Source organism: Asterias amurensis, chromosome 3, assembly GCF_032118995.1.
Source record: "Asterias amurensis chromosome 3, ASM3211899v1".
Lineage (NCBI taxonomy): Eukaryota > Metazoa > Echinodermata > Asteroidea > Forcipulatida > Asteriidae > Asterias > Asterias amurensis.
In genome coordinates, this window is record NC_092650.1 from 13,675,798 (window position 1) to 13,700,870 (window position 25,073).

The 25,073-nt window shown below is 38.1% G+C and overlaps 1 protein-coding gene across 1 annotated transcript in view; it reads left to right on the plus strand.

Annotated features, from left to right (window-relative positions):
• Window positions 1-15,968: 15,968 nt before the first annotated feature.
• LOC139934589 (adenylate cyclase type 2-like) overlaps window positions 15,969-25,073 on the plus strand; it is a 201,850-nt gene continuing 192,745 nt past the window's right edge. The window contains exon 1 of the mRNA XM_071928871.1: window positions 15,969-16,027. The gene's annotated coding sequence lies outside the window, so the exon portion shown is untranslated. The remainder of the gene's footprint in view (window positions 16,028-25,073) is intronic.

Genomic DNA, 25,073 nt, shown 5'->3' on the forward strand with positions numbered 1-25,073 from the left:
TAAACCAACTTTATCGATACTTTGATAGAGTATCTGTACATGTTGTATGTCCGCAATTAGTGTTGATTGTTACTTTGTAACATGGGTTATAATTTGCTCAGGCATGGATTATTCATCTTTGAGGGGGAACAGCCATTTTTATTTTTCATTAGGCACTTTCAGTGTACATAAGAGACATAAGAAACTTGATTAATCTCCAAAAAGAAGAAATTACATTGCTTGCACAAGTTCTTAAAGACACTGGACACTATTGGTAATTGTCAAAGACCTGTCTTCTCACTTGGTGTATCTCAACATATGCGTAAATTAACGAACCTGTGAAAATTTTAGCTCAATCGGTTGTTGAAGTTGCGAGATAATAACGAAAGGAAAAAAACACCATTGTCACACAAAGTTGTGCGCTTTCAGATGCTTGATTTCGAGACCTTAAATTCTAAATCCGAGGTCTCGAAATCAAATTTGCAGAAAATTACTCCTTTCTCGAAAACTACATTACTTCAGAGGGAGCCTTTTCTCACAAAGTTTTATACCATCAACCTCTCCCCATTACTCGTAATCAAGAAAGGTTTTATGATAATATTATAATATTTATTTTGAGTATATTAACTATAGTGTCCACTGCCTTTAAAGGCAGTGGACACTATTGGCTAGTATATGCCTGGCAACAACAATGTACAACTACAATAATGTAAAATAAGCTTAGTACATGTTAGCAATGCACCTTAGAGCATAATAAACCTCAACATTTTCTAGGGTACCATTGTGGGTCTCATGTCCCGTGGCGTTTCAGCTGCCTCGCCTCGCACTTGAGTTGTGCCTTCAAAAATGTTCCTTTTTTTTTTTTTTTTTTTCAACGGGCAGTTGCATGCCTGGTTATTCCAGGCATGTTTGATCCCTTTGAATCCTGTATATAAAGAGTGCCTTGAAAAGAAAAGAAAAAAAAGTTAGTCCTTGTGAATATTTCAAACATGACAGCAAGTTCAGGCTAGAGCGTTGGAAGGAGGGGAGGGGGGGGGGCACAAGCATCTTGTCACTGTCAAGGCCTTTTGAAACCACAAGGAAATTGTTTTCACGTAAGATGTCAAGATTATGACCACAAGCCTCTTTGGTTTTCATCTGCTTGCAATTAACGGAATGAGGAGACAAAATGTAACCAACTGATTTTTAATGTTTATTTTGTATGAGTCATTGTGAAGAGCCTGGTACAAGGGCATCTCTAATTATTGCAATAATTAGCCAGTCATTTCATGTCACCTCTGGGGTAAGACGCAAGACTATTTATTGTAACTCGGAAGAAGCTACTATCTTAAAGGCACTGGAAACTATTGGTAATCACTCAAAATAGTTGTTAGCATAAAAACTTACTTGGTAACGAGCAATGGGGACCTGTGGATGGTATAAAACATTGTGAGAAACGACTCCGTCTGCAGTTGCGTAGTTTTTGAGAAAGAAGTAATTTCTCACTTAGATATTTGAATTGAATTTGAGACCTCAGCTGAGGTCTCCAATATAAGCATGTGGAAGCACACAATTCTTGTGACAAGGGTGTTTTTTTTCTTCCATTATTCTCTCACAAACTTAGACAACCAGCTGAGTTAAAATTTTCTCAGTTTTTTTTTTGTATGCATATGTTGAGATACACCAAATGAGAAGACTGGTCTTTGACAACTACCAATAATGTCGTGCGTCTTTAAAGAAAACAATTGTTTCAGTATGGGACATTTGCATTCTTTTCAATCGATCAGGTATGCATTTTTCAACTAACAATTACCATAGGTATCCAGTGCCCTCTAAGGTACTAATAACCGTGAAGAGTTTATGCATTCTGATTGGTTGAATTGAAATGCAATCACATGATAGGGTTTCACTGGTCTTCAATCACAGATAAAGATTTGGTAGGATTTGCTTAATACCGGTCGGCTAACGCCTTTCACATGAACATTTCATAATGCCTTAAAGATCAGTTAAAGTTAAGTAACGCTTGAAGCTTTGCAAGGTGTGGTTAATAAAAAGTGACTATTGCTAGTAAACTTACTGGGTCAACTAAATGCTGAAACAGGGTTACCCTCTTCACAGTAACATGATGTAGGCATGCGTATCATCTACTCGGAGCCTGGCTAGTAGAGCAGAATGCACTACCTTTCCAACTTTTTACAAAGTCATTATGACTGGGTGCCTTGCTCAAGAGCACAAGTGTCATGACCAGGATTTGAACCCGCACTCTTCTGCTGACAACCTCAGATGAAAAAAAAAAAAAAACCCTGAATATCCTCTGTTAGATTGGCTGTGGCATTCTGTTGTCATTGGTCAGTGTTGTCGGCTTCAATGAAACAGTATGGTCAGAAAAACAATGTTTGTCAATTTCGTCTGTTTTTGTTTGTCAACTGCTAAAGTATCATTTTTGTTTTCATAGTCCTCACATAAACTGTAACTGGAATCCTAAAAAAAGGCATGGAAACATCCTGAGCTGAGAGAGCAATGATCTTAAAGGAACATGTTGCCTTGGATGGTTAGAAAGATGTTTTAAAAGTAGAATATAATGATCCACACAAGTATCACTCAAAATTGCACGGTTTTCACTTAACGTCGCAAACTAACACGGTCGGCATTTATGGGAGTCAAATTTTTGACCGACTGTGTTTGTCGACGAGGTAAAACAAAAAAACACGCAAATTCGAGGCATATTTGTGTAGATCATTGTATTCTTCTTTTACAATATCTTTCTAACCATATGCATTTTATAACAAACGGTTACAGAACGCTTTTTAAAGACCAACTCGACCGATCCAAGGCAACGTGTTCCTTTAACCAGTAGCAGGGGTTCATAAACCTTTAGGCCAGGGACCTAATAAATATGTTGGCTCTAGACCGCAACTCAACCTCCAGTCGAAGGCCAATTGAAACCTTGCTGTAAAGGTAATGTCATAAAAAGAGGCTAATTTGAACAGGAGTCTTTTATTTATTGAAGCAGTTTGTTTTTTATTATGAGGCATGATATTGTTCCTATCCTACTTTAATCTGATTTCCGATGTTTTTTTACCCTTGGATAAATCAGAAAAAATGTTATTCATAAATACCTCAGACAGTTTCGCTATTCCTATTGGTGGAGAGCGTGTCACGTGGGGGTGTTTAAACCTTTGATAATGACCAGTGTTTATAACCGGTTGTCCGCGCTAGTCTTGATGCAAGACGTTTCTTGTTACGGGCGAAGCAGGCGCTGTTGGTGATTTGGCCGCGCTGTGTGTGTGAAAGGAAAACCAGCGAATATGCACCAAGACTATACCCGCATGCGCACGAACGGAACCGGAAAACACGCGTACGGACATCGTACATGTACATTCAACACGTATACTGAATATACCACGGCGGTGGAAACGCACAGAGCTCAAGCACTCGGAAACGGATAAGTTTTACAGAGTTTCTTACTTTATTACGTCTTTTAACCAAAAAGGTATTTATGAATGGGAATCAAAGTGTGTTGAATGGGTTTTCAACTAGTGGTTTAAACCCGCCGAGGCCTGGTTCTTGATAATTTACCTCGACTCCGTCTCGGTAAAATTATCAAGAACCAGGCCTCGTTGGGATTAAACCACTACATGTAGTTGAAAACCTCTTCACCACACATTGATTCCCTTATCAATAAAACACCGAAAATTTGATTAAAACCTACACCATGTGAGGGTACCTGCAGGCAAGCCCTTGTACACTCATTAAAATGTTCTTACTTTTTTCCAAAGACCAAATAACGTGCCTGCATGGTTATACTTATATGAGATTGCATTGAGCTGATAATACAATTTTGGGAAAAATACCATGTTTTTGATCACTGAGCGGTTTTTGATCACTGAGGGGTTGTTATACGCACACTTTTTCAACCTGAATGATTAAATTGTAGCGCTTCTGACAAAATTTGGAGTCCCACCTGAATTTTGATGACAGAGTGGTTGTGAGGCAATTTTTGTGTGCTAACTGAATAATTAAAAGTGTCAGGATTAACTTCACCATTTCTAACAAAATTTGACATCCCAAATGAATTTTTTTTTTACCCACTTTTGGGTGGCAACTTATTGTTTGCAATATGTTGATCTAAACTATCTGCTATTCCCCCAGTATAGGATATGGTATAAATAATCTGATAGCAATTTAAAAATTAATAAACAAGTTACAATTTTAGTTGTTTAATGGGTCAAAGCAATGTTAAAACATGGATTATTCTGAATAACCTCATTAGAAAATGTTTTGTGAAAATATGTCAATTTCCGATCCAGTAAATTTCTGATCCACTAAATTTCCGATCCAGTAAATTTGTCTTGTTCCAACCTAAATCTTTTAAAATGTACCAAGTCAGTTTCCTTTGTGGCTTATTACTTGATAGAAAACATTTCAATCTATATTTTTTAGAGATTTAGTTGATAGAATATTGGCATATGCTTTCTCTCAGTACAAATTTTTCATAGACAGATTTTAGGTAGGGAGAACTGCAACACAATTGCAATGCCGACCAGGTGTATTGCTGCTGAATGCAGAAAAACACTTTTTGAAATGTACCAACTCACGACTTGGACGTACATGTACTTTGCACGTGTGTTTACTATACGCATTGCAGGCAAAGTCTGCCTCGATTGACGTCACAAAAGGGGTAGGCGGAGTCAGCCCCCCAAACAACTTTATATATTTTTTAAACATATAAATCGTTAAAATAATTACTAAAAATTTTTTTTTATTGTTCGTAAGCAAATACTCTTATGTTTGAAAGAAAACAAATTCTATTTCCAGGTGACTTTAAAAGGGCCATATACTATTTAGTCCGACTCTAATCAGGATATATTTGTATCTTGATTGGCATCCTATATCCCCTTAAGTGTATGAATAAGTTCAATCATAGAAACCTTTAGGTGATTGATACACTTATTTATTTATTTATTTATTTATTTATTTATTTATTTCCTCTTATTTGCCCAGGGTAGCCCCATCAGTTGTCAATGCACTGTTCTCCCTGTGGGCCCAGGGGTCGATTTCACAAAGTGTTAGGACTAGTCCTAACTTAGGACCTGGGGCCAATTTCATAGAGCTGCTTAAGCAAATATTTTGCTTAAGCACGAAAACAGCTCGCTTATTTTACACATGTTACTGGCCAAAATGTTATGCCATATACCTTGATTGTGACTGGTATTAGCTGTTGTTCACTTAGCATAACAATTGAGTGGAGTCTTAGCTGGTAATCTGATTTTACTAAGCAAGGATTTTTTTGCTTAAGCAAAATTTTGTGCTTAAGCAGCTCTATGAAATTGGGCCCAGTCCTAGGAGATATACAAATTGCATGGATAGTCCTAAGTTAGGACGAGTAACTGGTCCTAACTCTAGATAAGACTAAGTCCTAAACTCTTTGTGAAATCCACCCCTGGATACATGAAATAATGTACACAAGAACAAAATACAAAAGCAGCTAAACATTACCTACAAGAACACGCAGAGCTCTGAGGCATACGGGTAAAGAATAACCCAATCCAACCGCACTGTGTACTTTCCTAACTAAGCATCGGCCATTTTGTCATCTCTGTCATTGAAATCAGTACACTTGAGAATGAGGCTGAGTGACTCAGAAGGACTATTATCTAATGATAGGATGATGTACAGGCACAGGAAATGAAGTATTTGGACATATTGATTCCCCCATAGGACATGTAGCAAGTGTTGCAATAGTCCTGTAAATGCCCCGTTGTATTGCCCAATGCAAGTGATCCCCCTTCACCCTTTTCATAGCACCTCTATTTTGTCTTTAAGGGTCTTAATAGATTGTTTTTTTATCCACGATATGCTGATTTGGCAAATTGTCAAGAAAGATATATAATTAATAATAATAACAAACAGCACTTATAAAGCGCACAGTATCCGACAAAAAATGCCATTCAAGTGCTCCGGTTCGCAAACACACAAGAAATTTACTTGTGGGTTTGTTTAAAAGGACAATGGGAAGTTACCAAGTAATTAACACACATCAGTGTACGGATTAAACACACACATAATACCACAGAAGGTAAAAATATTAAAGTCACCTGGAAGTGGTATTTTTTCAAAATAAAGCTTTTGTCACTAACATATGTGTTTTGATGAGTTGAATGTGAATAAACAGTTAACTAAGGTTTTAAAAAATCAGTTCTTATGTTATTTACAAATTTAAGAGTAGACCCCGACCCGAGAGGGCGCTGTTCGTGACGTCAATCGAGGCAGACTTTGCCTGTAATGTGTAGAGTAAACACAATTGCAAAGTAAGTGTACAGACCAAGTCGTGAGTTTGTACGTTTTTTTTTGCTTTTTTCCGGCATTGCCGACCAGGTGTATTGCTGCTGGATGCAGAAAAACACTTTTTGAAATGTACCAACTCACGACTTGGATGTACATGTACTTTGCACGTGTGTTTACTATACACATTGCAGGCAAAGTCTGCCTTGAATGACGTCACAAAAGGGGTAGGCGGAGTCAGCCCCCCAAACAACTTTATATATTTTTTAAACATATAAATCGTGACAAACAATTACTAAAAAAATTGTTTTATTGTTCGTAAGCATATACTCTTATGTTTGAAAGAAAAAAAATTCTATTTCCAGGTGACTTTAAGAATTGCAGAATGTGAAAGAAGATTTCCGAAGCTTCAACCGAAACCAAAACACATGACAAAAAAACAATAAATTATTTTGGAATCAGATTTGTTTTTAATTCTCCGTCATGAAAATGCTGTGATGGATTGGGAAATCACAGCAGACAGGGCAGGTTTGTTGTATCTTGGCAAAGTATCAATATGCTATTTTAAAACGTTCGTCATGAGTTCGTCAACAAATAAGTGGGAGAGGTATAAGGGGAAATAGGCCTGCCCTAATTTATTTACTCTCCATCAGAGCCCAGTTTCATAGCGCTGCTAAGCACAAAAATTTCCTAAGCATAAAAATCTTCCTTGATAAAAACAAGATTACCAACCAAATTTCCACGTGATTTTCAGGATAAGCAAACAACAACTGAATACCAGTAACAAGCAATATGCAACAAATAGAAATTTGGTTGGTAATCCTGTTTTTATCAAGGAAGAAATTTCATGCTAAGCAAATTTTTGTGTGCAACTCTATGAAATTGGGCCCAAGAGGGAAACTTCTAGAATAGACCAATGTTGACCTCACCCATGCTGAACCCCTTCCAAGTTTAGTTGCATGATCTCACGATGAGTCACAGACTCACAATAGGAAGGTTGCTAAACCATCTCATTTCAAGTCTATAAAAAGTCCCCAACTGCTTTGTATGGTTAAAGGCACTGTACACGTTTGGTAATTGTTAAAGACCAGTGTTCTCACTTGGTGTATCCCATCATAACCATAAAATAACAAGCCTGTGAAAATTTGGGCTCAATTGGTCATTGGAATTGGGAGAAAATGATGAAAGAAAAAACACCCTTGACGGACAAATTTGTTTGGTTTCAGATAGGAATAAAAGACTTCTAGCCTTTTATTATTTTAGTGAGAAATTACCTCTTTCTCAAAAACTGCGTTACTTCAGAGGGAGCCGTTTCTCACAATGTTTTATACTATCAACAGCTCTCCAATGCTCGTTACCAAGTCAGTTTTTAAGTTAACATTTGTTTTGAGTAACTACCAAACGTGTACCTTCCTTTTAAAGTCACTGGCATGGATTTCATGAGGAGTTAAGACGAGTCACATATCGAGTGAGGACGAGTTACTTGCCTAATTTGGGGCTAAGCCTTAAGTTTTTAATAACTCCTAGGACTAATCTTTGTGAACCCCCCCCCCTGCACTTGTTTGGTTATTACTAAAATTATATATTAGCATAAAAACTTACTTGGTAATGAGCACTCCGGAGAGCTGTGAATTAGCACTCCGGAGAGCTGTTGATACTATAAAACATTATAAAAAATTACTCAATCTGAAGTAAAGTAGTTTTTGAGAAAGAGGTAATTTCTCACTGACATATTTGAATCCGAGAAAGACGGGCCTGCATGAAGCCCTTTCTTGAACCCAGCCGTGACACTTGTGTCCTTAAGCAAGACACTTAACCATTGCTTTGACCTTCTGATGGGACGTAAAGCCGTTGGACCCATGTGTTATGTGACACATGTAAAAGAACCCAATGCACTTACCAAAAAAAGAGAAGGGGTTCGCCCTGTTGTTCCTGGCTGTGGCTGCTGTATGCGCCGTAGCACATTGTAAACCCTTATAAGGTGCTAAATAATTGGGTCTCAGAATTCATCACTGCAATAACCTATCCTTCTGAAAGTTTGTTTATACTCAGCGCCTTGAGTACCTTGTTTGGTAGATACATGCGCTATATAAGACTTCGATATTATTATTATTATTATTATTATTAGTGTTATTATTTTTAATATTATTATTATCTGAAAGCACACAATTTTGTGCAACAGGGTGTTATTACTTTCATTATCTTTTTGCAACTATGATGTCCAATTAAGTCTGAATTTTCACAGATTTAGGTGAGGATAGTGAGGATACTGGTCTTTGACAATTACCTTACTATATGTGTCCCGTGCCTTTAATATACGTACAGTACAAGGCTTACAGCTGTCTCTCATAGTGTGAGGTTGGTTGGATGGTTTTAAGCGCTACAGTGTGAATAATTAGAGATGGCACATCAATGCTTTGCTTTGACAAGAAGGGAAGGTTACTTGGCTGACTTCCTTGCAAGGTGGCCATAAATGTCATCCAAGAGAGAGTTTCTATATTGATACTTTGTATTGTGTACCCTCTCTGAGATCTAGGGGTAGGGGGAAAACTAACCCCCCTTCCCTTAGGGTCCGCAGTGACATTGAGACTCTCTGACAGCTGCATTGGATTATGCTTTCTCTTGGCTTTCAATAAAATGGTGATGGATATTGTTTCAATGCGGTATTATTCTAGGTGTAGATGTCCGATGCTTTGGGGTAGAGAGGGCCAGATTACTGCCTGGACTGGGATAATAGGCAAGGGATGACATAGCGATACCAATCAGAGTTTCTAAAGTGAAGATAAGAAACATTGGTTTATGCAAATCAGCATTCATATTATCACTTTACATGTATCAGAGTTTTCAAGATTTCTGTGATCAAGGGTTTCAAAAGTGTGTTCCAAAACTTAAGATTGTTGATAAATATTCTTAAAAGATTACACTCTGTGCACAGCGGAGGTTTCAACTTTGACTTGTTCTCTTTTTGTAGCAACTTTCCTTTAATAACGATCGGATATCCTTGTTCTTGACTACCTTAGGGACTGCACAAGTAGCCAAAACCTTCAGGTCATCTGAGTTTAGACAATCTGAAGATTTTTTTTTGTATCATTTTATAATTTTTTTTCAGAACTCGTGACATCACATGGTGACCAAAGAATCCCAAAATGCCCTTTTTATTTGACAGAAAGGACTGCACAAGGCTTTTGTTGTTGCTAAGAAAAGACAAAATCTTGGAATGAAATTTGCATTGATAGATGGAATAGATGTAGTTCCCAGTTAACGGCACACAGTCTAAAGTCTGCCATCTTTCGAGCAATGATCCATCATTTTATGAATGCGTAGCTATGCATTATGAATAGATACTGCGCGCAGCACGCTGTTTTTTTTTGTGTGTGTTTTTTTTTGTTTTGTTTTTTGTTTTGTTTTGGGGGGGGGGTCAAATTCCTTGCATAATTGGTCTCTGAACCTTTTGGCTGAAGAAAAGGGAGACTGCTTGACGCAGCTCACAGCCAAACCCAAGTTGCCTGTAAAGATGGCGTCTATGTCTTTTAGGAACTATCTAATGTACAATGTAGTTATTTTAACTGAAACATTGTGCCATGTAGTCGCTGGTACGCATGCTAATTTGGTGATCAAGGGACTCTATACTTAACTTTATAGTGGGGTTTAGGAAATCAAAGTGGATATCAAATGGAAACTAATTTGAAATAAGTTGCGTTGATGGTTCATTTTGTTACATCCTGGTAATATTGATCACGTAAAAATACATCTTGGGGTGATTTCGGAAAGAGTGAGGACTAGTCCTGGGAGTAATTAAAAACGTTAAGGCAAGTCCTAAGTTTGGACGAGTAACTCGTCTTAACTTGAGTTAAGACTAGTCTTAACTCTTTGCGAAATCCATTTAATTGTTCTACTCCCTAATGCACAAGCTATCGTATCAGGCCGCATTTCACAAAATACATCAAGAGAAAGCCATATAGAAATGCTTCCGGATAGCACTGTAGGGTTTTGAAAACCGAGATAAACACCAAGTAGAAAACATTTTGAAGACCTTGTTTCAATAAACGGATCCATTAAGCCCCGCCCCATTACGTATTGACCAATCACAACCCATTGCGCAACCAAAAGTCAGACAAAAATGAAGGGCCGACATGCGTGGGTGATGCTTGGCGCGCGCGACAGAGTTGTAAAGAATGGCATCGGAGAGGCGCACATGTTTTTGCTCACACGTGCGCCGTTGGCGGAGCCTAATGGATCGGTCTATTCAGTGTGCCTCAGCCAAAAATAAGAAAAATTAGGTCCAAAATGCGTAACAGTTTTGGAAAAACTTGTGGAGACCCCAACCCTGTAACACATTGTATTGCTTTAGAGGCTTGACAACACAATAAAAGTCTGCGGGTCGACCATAAGAATGAGAATACCAAAATGATGGAAGAACCCCATGGGGTGGGTCGTTCAACTTTTATAAGGAAATAATTTCTCAAAATAAATTCTTGGAAGTTGAATATTCTTCCCAGGTCCTAGTGATTTATTTATAAACTGTGTTTTGTAAAGAGGAAACCATGTACTAAGCGCAGGAAGGAACTGAATTGTCCGAACCCTGGAATTTTAAAAATAGTTCTTTGGTCCTTGGTTTTTATGTAGGTTTAAAGGAATGAGATAAACATTGTTCCTTTTGAAAAGTGCAGATGTCTGCTCTTCCTTCATGTGAGGGCAAGGTAGTTTTACCTTGTATAATGGAAGTGTCTTGGCCGAGCGGTTATAGGAACACGTTGCCTTGGATCGGACGAGTTGGTCTATAAAAAGCGTTTGTAACCGTTTTTTATAAAATGCATATGGTTGGAAAAATGTTTTAAAAGTAGAATACATTGATCCACACAAATTTGACTCCCATAAATGGCCGACCGTGTTAGTCGACGAGGTAAAAGGAAAACCGTGCAGTTTAGAGGCATGTTTGTGTGGATCATTGTATTCTACTTTTACAACATCTTTCTACCCATATGCACTTTATAACTAACGGTTACAAATGCTTTTCAAAGACCAACTCGACCAATCCAAGGCAACGTGTTCCTTTAAGAGTACCGAATTCAAACTCTGGTGTTTCTGATCAGCAGAGTGTCGGTTTGAATCCCAAGCCGTGACATGTGTGTCCTTAAGCAAGACACTTAACCATTGCTTCAGATGGGATGTAAAGCTGTTGGTCCCATGTGTTGTGTAACGCATAAAAGAACCCAGTGTACTTATCAAAAGGAGAAGGGGCTCGCCCTGGTGTTCCAGGCTGGATTGGCAGCATATTGCGCCACTGCACCTTGTAAACCATTACATGATCATTAAAAACTTCCTCCCACTCACTTTGCAGTAAAAACCTGGCGCTTTGTATTATAAATACGGTTTTATTAAGAGCAAGGTTTTAGCCATAATTTGGTTTTAAAGCCATTGGACACTTTCGGTAAACAGTATTGTCCAAAGGCCCACACTTCATGTATCACAACTTGTATATAAAATAACAAACCTGTGAAAATTTAGGCTCAATCGGTCATCGGAGTCGGGAGTAAATAACAGGAAAACCCACCCTTAATTCCGCACGTTTCGCCGTGTCATGACATGTGTTTACTTTATATCCGTAATTCTCGATGTCGAGAATTGATAATTGTTTTAATGTTTTCTCGAAACAGTGAAGCATTTCATGGAATAATATTTCAAGAGAAGTCTTTTACCCTGTAATCCCTGTAAGTTATTTTTAAATCTGTGAACCTGTTTTTTTTTCTCTGTTCCGAAAGTGTATAATGGCTTTAAAAAGGTTGTCCAAATTTTAAAATGTTGTCCAAATTGTTCACTTACAATGTATTTACATGTAAATGACAGATACAAAAGGGTGTCAAAATTAAAACAGAGTATTATTATTATCTTCAAACTGTGTAAGTTTAATGTAAATCTGTAGACACTGTGTTTTTGTGCTACAAAAAGTACACGTGCCCTTTAAATGTAAATGACAGATAAAACAAGCTTGGTGGCCTAGTGGTAAGACAGCCACTGTAGAAGGGCAAAGGTTGTGGGTCCCAATCCCACCATAGTAAATGCATGTGGATTTGTTTTTCACAGGACTAAAAGGACAGCGCTGAGTATACAGTGATTTCAAACAAACATTGATGTACATGTACATAGGTAATAACTCTTTAAAGCCATTAGACACTTTCAGTGCACAGTATTGTCCAAAGGCCCACACTTAGTGTATCACAACTTATATATATAAATAAAAAAAAACTGTGAAAATTAGGGCTCAATTGGTCATCGTAGTCGGGAGAAAATAATGGGAAAACCCACCCTTGTCTCCGCACGTTTTGCCGGTGTTTAAAATAAATCCGTAATTCTCGCTATCGAGAATTGATAGCTGTTTTAATGTTTTCTCAAAAAGTAAAGCATTTCATGGAATAATATTTTAAGAGAAGTCTTTCACTCTTACCTTCTGTAAACCCTGTAAGTTATTTGTAAATCTATGAACTTTTTTTGTTCTTTCTGTTCCGAAAGTGTATAGTGGCTTTAAAAGGAATGAAGGCCTACATTTTTTAAAAGAACATATTCCTATGGAACCAAAGCAATGCTGTGTGGCACAATGGCTACTGTGTTCGTTGCCTGCCATTAAGTATCAGGCGTGGCAGTCGTTCAAGAAGCTCTTGTTTGTAAAATTGTCATACTAGGAGGGATTGATACTTTCTTGTGTAATTTGCAACAATTCGTTTATAATTCCTGTCACATGCTGGTTTGACCTACCTCTGCCTTGCCAGACATGGCAAATCTGTGTTCTATCTTTTGGCACCCCTCACTGCTGAACTGTGCACTAACAGCTCACAGAATCTTGCGATTTATGGGGTGCTTTAAGCACAGAATTTTGATATTGCAAAGCCATGAAATTTGACCTTTGGGGCATGCAGTTTGTAATAATGAAAGTATATTTTAAGATGCTTGGTGACGGCACTAAATTCAAAGTATTTTTTTTATTAGCTCATTACTTTTTTCCTCAAGGAAATCCAGCACAGCTTCCTCAACCATTTTTTTTTCGGGATATATAATCTGAAAAGTTGGGCAGTGGACACTATTGGTAATTGTCAAAGACTAGCCTTCACAGTTGGTGTATCTCAACATAAGCAAAAAATAACAAACCTGTGAAAATTTGAGCTCAATAGGTCATCGAACTAATAATGAAAGAACAAAACACCCTTGTCACACAAAGTTGTGTGCATTTAGATGATTGATTTCGAGACCTCAAGTTCTAAATCTGAGGACTCAAAATCAAATTCATGGAAAGTTACGTCTTTCTCTAAAACTATGGCACTTCAGAGAGAGCCGTTTCTCACAATGTTTTATACCATCAACCTCTCCCCATTACTCGTCACCAAGTAAGGTTTTATGCCAATAATTATTTTTAGTAATTACCAATAGTGTCCACTGCCTTTAAGTGAGTGAAAACCTAACTGGTGCTCAGTCCAGTTTTTCATTTTGATTGTCTTAAACAGTGACCTTAAAAACTAATTTTTGTGTCTTTGCGATGTTTTAGATGCTCCCCAAACAGCCTTTAAAGACACTGGACACTATTGGTAATTGCCAAAAGACCAGTCTTCTCACTTGGTGTATCTCAACGTATGCATAAAATAACAAACCTTTAAAGATTTGAGCTTAATTGGTCATCGAAGTTGTGAGATAATAATGAAAGAAAAAACACAGTTGCATTAAGTTTCGTGAAATCGGCCCATGGATTCTACCTTTATATAACCCAATCCATTTCACCATAATCTGAAGATCATATAGATGCGCTGTCATTCATAAATCAAGTTTTTTTTGTATGGGAGTTGAGGCAAATTGCATTGTGAGGAATGTATATTTGGTTTGCGGTAACAACATGTGAAAGAAACCTCTGAAACCCTATAAATAGGCTCACACTCTTCAGTCTCCTGACGATGACTATAGAGCAAGCTAGTCGAAACATTAAGACAATTTTAGAACTCACTCCGTTGTAGTGAAGTTAAAAGCGAGGGAGGTGGGTTGGGAAAGTCCCCTCAATCCACTAAGCTAAAGTAGTAGCCTCGGCCGATTTCCTAACTTCGGTCCTGGTAGTACATGTAGTTAAAAAGCAGCACATTCATTTTCAAAACTGTGAAGTCTTCCAATTTTGTTGTTGTTGTTTACTTCGCTGTAGTAGAAAAGTATCCCAAATACCCCAAATCTCAGGTTGTAGAATATAGCAAGACAAGTTCTCAAATAATAGTAATAATAATACACGATTTTTATATAGCGCTTTTTCACGGGGTGTCTCGAAGCGCTTCCGACATTATTACCCCTGGTCACTGGGCCTTAAATCATTCCTTAAACCATCTCAGCTCCCTGGGGAGTATACAGCCTGTGCGACAATTATATGCGCTACATGGCTAAACCAATCACAAGAACCATCTCTGCCCTCACAGGTACCCATTTACCCCTGGGTGGAGAGAAGCAGTTATAGTTAAGTGTCTTGCTCAGGGACACAAGTGTCATGACCTGGATTCGAACCCACACTCTGCTGAACAGAAGCACCAGAGCTTGAGTTCGGTGCTCTTATCCACTCGGCCATGACACCCCACATAAGAACATAATCTTCCCATCAACTAGATACATGATAATATACACAATAGTGTTACCACCAACCAAATTACAAGTTTGTTTGTTTGTTTGTTTGTTTGTTTGTTTGGCCTGTAGTCTGCAGGCTCTCTCAGCTAAGCACAAATGCTAGGCTAAAGGTTATGTCACATCATGAAGGAAGAAAAGTGGCAATTTACAGGCAATCAGTTCCAGGCAGTTCCGAGAAGAGATCTTATTCCCATTTGAATGTTCACATGTTGTTCTTCGGCATTGTTAGACATTGTTTAAAAAATGACTCATGTGCTTATACCAAAGTGGTCCCATAGCATGCACTACAGTGGCTGCCTCCAAGTTGTCTGTAAAAGTTTCCTCATGTGACAAGGCTCTGAAAGTAAGGGTCTTTTTTAGGGAAGGTTTGCTTGAAAGTCCTCGATTTGTACAAGTTTAGCATAATCCTCAAGCCCGCCCAAGATTCCAGTGTTCATTGCGCTCCTCAAACAACCTGCTCCTGAACGTTCCACGTTAGTGCACACCTGGGGTGATCGCTGTTTTTCACATGCCGGGCCATTTCTTTGGAATAGCGTCCCACTTCAACTCAGAAAAGCAGATACTTGTTCCAAATTCAAAAATCATCTCAAAACATATCTATTTCGCAAACAATAGCCTCCAAACTTTTAGTTGTCTTGTGTCATTGTGTATTAGCAGAGTTCTTGTTTTTTTGCGCCAGGAGTGTCATCATTGACAGACATGGCGTACTAGAAATGTTTTTCATTATTTGGCCTGTTTCCCCAAGCGATTGTTTGTCTGCTAAAAAAACATCTATGACTCTAGTTCCAGATGTTGTACTCTTCCTTTAAGCGAGAGATACAAGCTGGAGAGAGAGAGAGGGGGATGGGGGGGGGGGGGGGGAGTTGGCCAATGGCCCAGTTCATGCAGTGACAACACACCTACTTTCTGGATTCACTCCTAAGCCTTGACATGTTGATTAGATGCTTCCTCTGTCCATTGCTATATTAAGAACAGGAAAGTGATCCGTGCCAAAGGGTGAATTTAGCAACATGTGAATTGCCTCAACTTTGTACTTACCAGAAGTTGTGTCACACAGTAGCACTGAGCTTTGGAACTGCTGTTGATATCTCGGATTTGTGTTGGAATATTTAGTCAAAACAAAGTCAGATTTTCAATTAAGGTAAGTCAGGTTATTATCTGTAAAAAAGCATGCAATATCTCCGACATAAGCTGTGTTTCTTGATGTTGTTTGATTCCAAAGCATAAAGCATGTACAGATAACAGCTTGTCAGTCAAAGCTGTAGTTTTTGTTGGATCAAAGTTTTCCCTGAATTTTTTTTATAGATTTTAGAAATGCTTTGAAGCATTGATGTAAGAGAGATATAAATTTCATACTTTCAGAGCTGAGCTACTTTTGTGAACTAAACTTTAATTCTTCACCTCAAACATGAAAATCATTACAGTGAAAAATATTGAAAACTGTGGAAGTTGTGATGTTTTGGTTTAGAATATTCAAAAGCGATTCAAATTTATAGAGATCTTGTATTAGTTGTTTTTGACTTTGAACATTGTGGAGCTTAAAGACACTGGACACTGTTGGTAATTGTCAAAGACCAGTCTTCTCACTTGGTGTATCTCAACCTATGCATAAAATAACAAACCTGTGCAAATTTGAGCTCAATTGGTCGTCGAAGTTGCGAGATAATAATGGAAGAAAAAACAACCTTGTCACACGAAGTTGTGTGCTTTCAGATGCTTGATTTCGAGACCTCAAATTTTAAATCTGAGGTCTCGAAATCAAATTCGTTGAAAATTACTTCTTTTTCAAAACCTACGTTACTTCAGAGGGAGCCGTTTCTCACAGTGTTTTTTTTACCATCAACAGCTCCCCATTGTTCATTATCAACTAAGGTTTTATACTAATAATTATTTTGAGTAATTACCAATAGTGTCCATTGCCTTTAATTGTACTCGAACACTTGACCTGTGGCTGGTTAATGGCGTCATCATGCGTTGGAGCTTAGGACATCTTTAGCAATACCTTTAGAAGCTACCAACTCGGTAGCAGCCGTATAATTTTATGCTCTTCAAACTCAAATTTAGGACAGAATTTCTATCAAAATTTAAAACACGTTTGAGAAATTTCTGAACTTCCATGATAACCACAAGGGTATTGATTGCCCACACCCTTTGAAAGTGCTGACAACTGTCCCAAAAATGTTTTCAAAACATGAACTCAATGATGATTGATGACACGGCAGTAGGCGACAACCTAAGAAATCATAAACCATTATCATAAGACCGGAATTGTTTGTTTTCCAAGTTCTTCCTGGGTTGTCTATTCATGGCGCACTAATTACTTGCCAGTATTTAATGATAGTTATAAATGGAATGGTAAACCAATTTTTGTTCCGATTTCTTTAGCATCTGTCTTCTTGCTTCAGATCTGTACTTTGTGTCTGATGAAAGGAAAGTCTTTTAAGACAAGCCCTTTTTTTCGTTGGGTGTTAAAGGATAAAAACAGCAGTTGTTATTTTTGTAGGCTGTTCTGATATTCCCCTTCACTTTAACTCAAGTTAATGTCAGTCTACAAATAACGTCTGAGGTGTTGCTACTTACCTTATAGGGGGAAAAAGTAGCTCGTACCGAAAAGATTTTAGAGGTTGTCAGATTTGTTTTTATCAGATAGGAAGCTTCGCTCTGTGTGACATTTAGTTAAGAAGCCCCTCAGAAGACCTTGAGTTTCAGTAAATCAGAATGCTGTTGTTTTTTTATGCTTGGCATTTCTTGATTGGCAAAGACAAGGAGAAAAATGAAAAGCTTATTTTGTCTCGGTCATCAATCTTTGAAGGTGAGGGTTACAGGGACCTTTCTAGCATCAACCCGCTAAGCTATATTTGTCCAATTGAGGGAGTTTGTCGTCAAAACAGTCTTCTTACTTTTAATGTTTCTGCGGTATTCTGGGAGAGAAAATTGAATAAGGAAGCTTGTGGCTGGTGCAACGCTGCAGCGGGTCTTCAAGAATTCCGTTCAGGGTTAGTCTTAGTAATCGGTTTTACCGTCTGAATGAGCCGTGTACATTAAATCGACAGGATATCTACACCTGGTAGCCTGGAGCTAAGCTGACTGTAGAGGCATGTCTTTCTTATTCACCGCCTCATGTGAAGTCATTACGTACGTATTTTGCACATTCACGTATTCTTCCAAATTGTAAACTTTTTACAGGATGAACGTGGTGATAAATGTCATCACTTAAAGGTCAGGTTCAGCTTTTTTTTCTGACAGAAAGGAGCCGTCCTGAAGTGTAGCGTATTTGAAAGTTCATGTTTTCCACTTTTGTGTATTTAGCCGGAAATAGTTGGTGATGTGTGGCTCATTTAATTAGATGTTAAATTTGAATGGGCCATGAAGAATTTTATTTGTGCCCATATACACCGATGTCTGTTAAACACTTGACGTATAGACGATGTAACCTGTGACATCACATGTTTACAAAAGACCCACAGAGCCTGGACTTCCTGCAAGCTCGATTTGTACACAGCCTATGGAAGAAACCATAAAATCTTATATTTTATGGAGATATGCACTGTCTAATTCTCATCAACTTTTGATATGATGAAAGGGGGCACATCTCAAAACTTGTCCAGCTTGTCCAGCTTTCCCATAATGATCAGTCTTTCCCATAATGTGCAGTATTGTGCCTGCCAGAATACTCAAAGAATGTACAAGGTCACACTTAGTGTAAACAAAGTTTACATGGTCTATACTTTCAGAGTTCTGTGAAAAAATTATCTCAGATATATTGTAATTTATCTGATAAAATTTATTGAAGGGATTTGAACCCAAGACCTTTGCCGTTCTTATGTAGAGAAGATGTCTAAAACCTTGTCACCACTGAGCTTGCCTGATTTTGAATCCTATATTTTAGCAGGATATACCACAGCAATTTTAATGCTAAATTTTCTAGGGGAATAAAGATTTTTGTCACCTTTTCATCAATGCTTGTTCAGCACATTATAAACTTTGAACTTTCACCGAGCCCTGTGACTCATTTTGTTGAAATTTCTGGAAAAAGTTAGTCCAAAATCCAAAAGCAGTAACATATGTACATTTAAAAGTCGTTGTGCAACATTTGCATTGAATCCCATACAAAATGTTGGAATTAAATGGGTGCGTTCGTTAAGCTTCCCTGGGTCGACCCCGGTGTGTGGCATTTTTTTTCCCAGGATGAACGTGGGTAATTATCTGCACACGTTATGTCCTGGAAAAAAAAAAAGCCACACACCGGGGTCGACCCAGGGAAGCTTAACGAACGCACCCAATGTTTTGAAGTAAAGCTGTTATATGGACAGCTTTTGGAAAATCAACAGTGGCCCTTTCTTGTGTATAGCATGTGATGGAATGAACACTTAGCGACCACTACCTTACTTCCAAGCATAATTGGGAGTAAGTCATGATGCAAATGCGAGAATACTGTTCATAGACAGTAATAAACAGTTTCTCAAGAAATTCCTGGGGTGCGTTCCACTCGCGCAAACGTTGCCAACAGTTGCGCACGTTCGCCAACAATTTCAAGTGGAACGAGTTGGTCGCCGCCACCGTTGGCGAACGTTGGCAACTTTAGGCGAACATACTTCTGAGGTGTTGGCGAGTGATTTTTAAAATGGCGGACAAGCATACGGTATTATTTCTTTGTCACAAATATAATTACATTGTATTTTCGGTGGATGATAATGCAGATTTGGAATAACAAAGTCAATTAGTTGATGTAATGATGTAAAAAAGAGGACTATTGCAGCAAAATAAAGTTTAAAAAAAACTATGTATGGTGCGCGTCATCTTCATTTCAGCGCGCCGCCATATTGACATCGCGTGTACGCACCAATCGTTCAAAAGATAAAAAACGTTTGCGCAAACAGTTGCGAGTCGTCTGCGCGAGTGGAACGCACCCCTGGTCATAAAATACTGAGAGTGCAATAAAAATTCAAAAGTGCAAGTGGGCTAGTTAACCAAGGATTCACTGCCATATGGGCTTTGACATTTGGTACCATTGTGCACTTCAAACTTTATTAGCTTGTCGTTATTGTCCTCTCTTTGTTTGGTTAATGAGTTGCGCGCCCGAACAAAAAGAATGTTATGTTTCAGAGTAGGTAATGTAGCATCATTATCATAGAATACTGCTTATGAGTGGAGTACCAGTATAAATATTTAAGACATTTTTGACTGGTAAGCATTTTCTGGGAAGCCATTTTGTTTTCTTTTTTTCTGATCTAAATATTTTTTGGGCTGTGATCAGTCTTTAAGAATTTAGGCCCTTTCAATGATTCATCAGAACCATGGCAGTGAGTGGTAGACATTATAGTAAAGTTCTGAAGCAGACTAATATTAAAGTTATTATGGCTAACGAAAGAAATGTTGCCCGAGCAATAACTCCAGAAGGACTTGGGGTATCAACTCCAATTTGGTTTGTGGATTAGCATGAGTTCCCCCAGACAACTATATTGTTTTGGACCCCCCCCCCCTGGCTAACTAAGAAAAAATAATTGTTAGGTCTTTGTGGCTAACTAAAACAAAAGAATTGTTGTCCACGCAATGACTCAAGAACAAGATTAATCTCAGCAGGCATTTGTGTTTGTCAACACACCTTTTTTTTAAATATTTTTTTATAAAATAAAACTGTGGATGATTTTCATATTGGCATTCATAATTTTACATCCCTCGACCCACGATTTGTTTCCATGGATCCATTATGTCAGAGCATTGTTCGCCACTGGTTTTCATAAATGGCTTTATTGAATTACAAAGGAGTAACCTATATTGTATGACATCCAAGGTAATATTGGAGGTTAAAGAGTGATTGTATTCCATTTTCACCATGGCGACATTTACAGCAAGATGCCTTAACCTTGACTGGTCATCAATCCAATTAAGATACTGGACAACCTCGCTACCATGGGCAGCGTGCCGTATCACGCCAGCTCTGCGTACGTCTCTAACCCCAGGGAGGGAAACTCCATTCCGTGTCTTGGATTGGCTATCATACACGCGAAAAATTTGAAACGCTGTGCGTCTCAAAAAAGCTCTGTACGCCGAAATGCGTGTGTATAAAGATGTATGTATTCATTTTTTTGTGTCACGCATCACTTAACACACACCGCAGCCAGCGTGTGCGCGACTAACGCCCAACACAGAACGGATAAACCACAGGACTAATTGTTATGTCCCTTATATTTGGATATTTCCGAGTGAACACTTCCAGGGGTTTTGATCGAGCAAGGCATGCTGGGAAAAATGGCGCGGCAAGATCGATCACCCTTGGAAACGAGGTTGGGTACTGGACTCTGTATCAGAACATGGCCATGTTTAGTTTCCCTGTATAAGAGAACATTGGCTTTGGGCTATAAGGCCAGTATATTGCAATGTTTCTCTTGAAATTTCAGTATTTTTTTCAGCTGCTGAGCAAATATACGGCAGGGTATACTTTTGGTAATTGTCGAAGACCAGTATCCTCTCCTTGTGTATCCCAACAAGGCTGTGAAAATTTGGGCTTAAAGCCATTGGACCCTTTCGGTACAGACAAAAAAAATAAAAAAGTTCACAGATTTACAAATAACTTACAGGGTTTAGAGAAGGTAATGGTGAAAGACTTCTCTTGAAATATTATTCCATGAAATGCTTTACTTTTTGAGAAAACAGTAAAACAATATAAATTCTTGTTAGCGAGAACTACGGATTTATTTTAAACACATGTCATGACACGGCGAAACGCGCGGATACAAGGGTGGGTTTTCTCGTTATTTTCTCCCGACTCCGATGACCGATTGAGCCTAAATTTTCATAGGTTTGTTATTTTATACAGAAGTTGTGATACACAGAGTGTGAGCTTTGAACAATACTGTTTATCGAAAGGGTCCAATGGCTTTAATTGCTCATCGAAGCTGCAAGAAAATAATGAAGGAAAAAACACCCTTATATAGAATTGTATGCTTTCAGATTTATGAGAAAGGCTTCATGCATGTGAAGCCTTCTCTCAATTTCTAATTTTGGGGTGAACAATTACCTCTTTCTATAAAACTACATAATAATAATAATAATAATATTGAAGTCTTATATAGCGCACGTATCTACCAAACAAGGTACTCAAGGCGCCGAGTATATACAAACTTTCAGAAAGATAGGTTATTGAAGTTATGAATTCTGAGACCCACTTATGTAGCACCTTCCAAGGGTGTACAAGGTGCTACGGCGTATTCAACAGTCACAGCCAGGAACACCGGGGTGAACCCCTTCTCTGCACGATAAGTGCACTGGGTTATTTAACATGCGTTACACAACACATGGGACCAACGGCTTTATGTCCCATCCGAAGGACTAAGCAATGGGTGGCTTGCTTTAAAGGACACAAGTGTCACGGCTGGGGATTCGAACCCACACTTTGCTAATCAGAAACACCAGAGTTTGAACTTGGTACTCTTAAAGGGTCTATGTAACTTTTGTAGGACAAAAAACACAACGTCCACAGATTTACACTAAACTTACACAGTTTGAAGATAATGACAGTAGAAAGCTTCCCTGAAAAAATGATGTGCTGAGGTGCTGTAGTTTTTGGGAAATGAGTAAAACAATGTCATGAAAATAATTTTCATCTTATAAGACAAAAATTATTTTAAGCATTTACAAATGTATTTTCATGAAATTGTTTCACTCATTTCTCAAAAACTACAGCACGTTGGTAAGTAATATTTGAAGGGAAGCTTTCTACTATCATTATCTTCAAACCCTGTAAGTTTAATGTAAATCTATGAACATTTTGAAAAGGTACCCAAATCCTTTAACCGCTCAGCCACGACACTACATTACTTCTAAGGGAGTTGTTTTCTAAAATTCTTTTGTAATATCAACAGCTGTCCAGTACTCTTTAACAAATAATTTTTTATTGTCATTAACTTGTGGAGTAATTACCCAAAGAACTCCCTGTCTTTTTAAATTCAGTTGATTAAGGTGTTTTTTAATTTCTAAAAACATTTCACAAAAATTACCCCAAATCTTGGTGATTTCTTTTCCTCACTCTTTCATCAACTGAGCTTAAATTATAAAAAAAATCTCCCACTCTGACCTTCACACAATTGTCAAATTCTAAAGCAGGCGTAAAAATTGTGCCATTTAATTTTGTATTTCAACTCATCAAACAATTTCCCACCTGCGTCTCATATTAATTTACTCTGTGAGTGTTTTCCTTTTCTTGAAATTATAATCTTGGGCCCCCGCAACAATAAGCCCTTTTCCCCCCCTTTTTTAACACCTACTCGGCAAGCAATGATTTTTCAGTGTGTGGGCATTCCTTATTTTGTTGAAGCCTTCTTTTTTATATTGTTAAAGGCAGTGGACACTGTTGGTAATTACTCAAAATAATTAGTGGCATAAAACCTTACTTGGTTAAGAGTAATGGATAGAGGTTGATAGTATAAAACATTGTGAGAAATGGTTCCCTCTGAAGTGACGTAGTTTTCGAGAAAGAAGTAATTTTCCACGAACTTGATTTCGAGACCTCAAGTTTAGAATCTCGAAATCAAGCATCTGAAAGCACACGACTCTGTGTGACAAGGGTGTTTTTTCTTTCAATATTATCTCGCAACTTCGACGACCAATTGAGCTCAAATTTTCACAGGTTGGTGATTTTATGCATATGTTGATATACACCAAGTGAGAAGACTATAGTCTTTTACAATTACCAATAGTGTCAACTGTCCAGGGTCTTTAAACAAAAACCCCCAAAAAGTTCAGGCTCAAAAATTTCAGGACGTCCTTGGCCTATCAAGTGAGGCCCCTGCCCTCTGGCCCCCTGTTCAATGTTGGCTCTCAATGCGTGGTGTCCGCCCTATCTTGGGTTTACAGCAATGAGCGGGGAAACAGGGGAGGGTATGTTTAGTTTCGCATGGTCCAAGCATTTTGGGTGGGACTGAAGTTACACACAAGTAACATGTATTTTGAAATGTTGATAATATTTTGCATACAAGAAAATTATCATTTGGCTTTCAGGTGGAATCATACTTTGATTTCAATCTGAATGCTTAGTTTTTATAAAGATGATAATAGTGGTAAGCATCCTGAGAAATTATTTTGTTTGAGATGTCCATTCTTGTTAGAAATCAACAAGAATGCCAACAAATTTGAATCTCCAGTCTGACACACCTTGAGGCAAGTTTTGGAGATTAAAATTTCCATAGTGTCCATTTGTGGATGCTGCTGATGAAGATGCAGTTGGTACTCGTGTCACCTCTTTAACTGTGGATAGATTCTATGTGCTTGACAAAAACACTGTAATAACAATATATAACTTCTAACGTGCCTGAATCATGTAGGCTTGCTCTAGGGCGCTGAACAAATGGCACTAGTCAAAAGCTAAGCAGGAGGGAGTTGTTTGCTGTTTTCTGAAATAAATAGACACAGCATTCCGCTGAAACTTTCATAGGTGACTTATATCTGTATCGACAATGTAACCCTGTAAATAAATCAGCATTGTGTTGACAAAAACCATAAAAACTAATCTATCAACCAGATTTAGATAGGCCTATTCCTAAACTAAAGAACTCTCTCATAATAAATTCAAATAAAAGAACGTTTCACTTCATTATAGTGCACGGCTTTCATTGTCTCATACATAAACATTACATTCCACTTGAGCAAATTCGAAAATGAAATGAATTGGTTAAAGGCGCAGACTGGACACTATTGGTTATTACTCAAAATAATTGTAAGCAAAAAACTTCCTTGGTAACGAGCAATGGAGAGCTGTTGATAGCATAAAACATTGTGAGATACGGCTCCCTCTGAGAAGTAACGTAGCTTTGAGAAAGAGGTAATTTCTCACTCTAAAAGGCTTCAAGTGAAGCCTATTAGGAATCTAAAGGCACACACATTTTGGCAACAAGGGTGTTTTTCTGTCATTATTGTCTTGCAACTTGAATGACCAATTGAGTCAAAATTTTCACCGATTTTTTATTGACTGCTTTTGTAGGGATACACCAAGTGATAATATGTCCAGGATTGAATTTCCATTAACCATGATGTGTTAGCCTCTTAACCACCCCCTCCAATCCTTGTGATCCTTTTGACCCACTCTCTCATGACCCCATAATCTTAAATCTCTAATCATGTGTAAAATACAACATACACTTGGATTTGTTCAGTACCAGATGCCCGAAGGCGACACCCAGTGATACAAT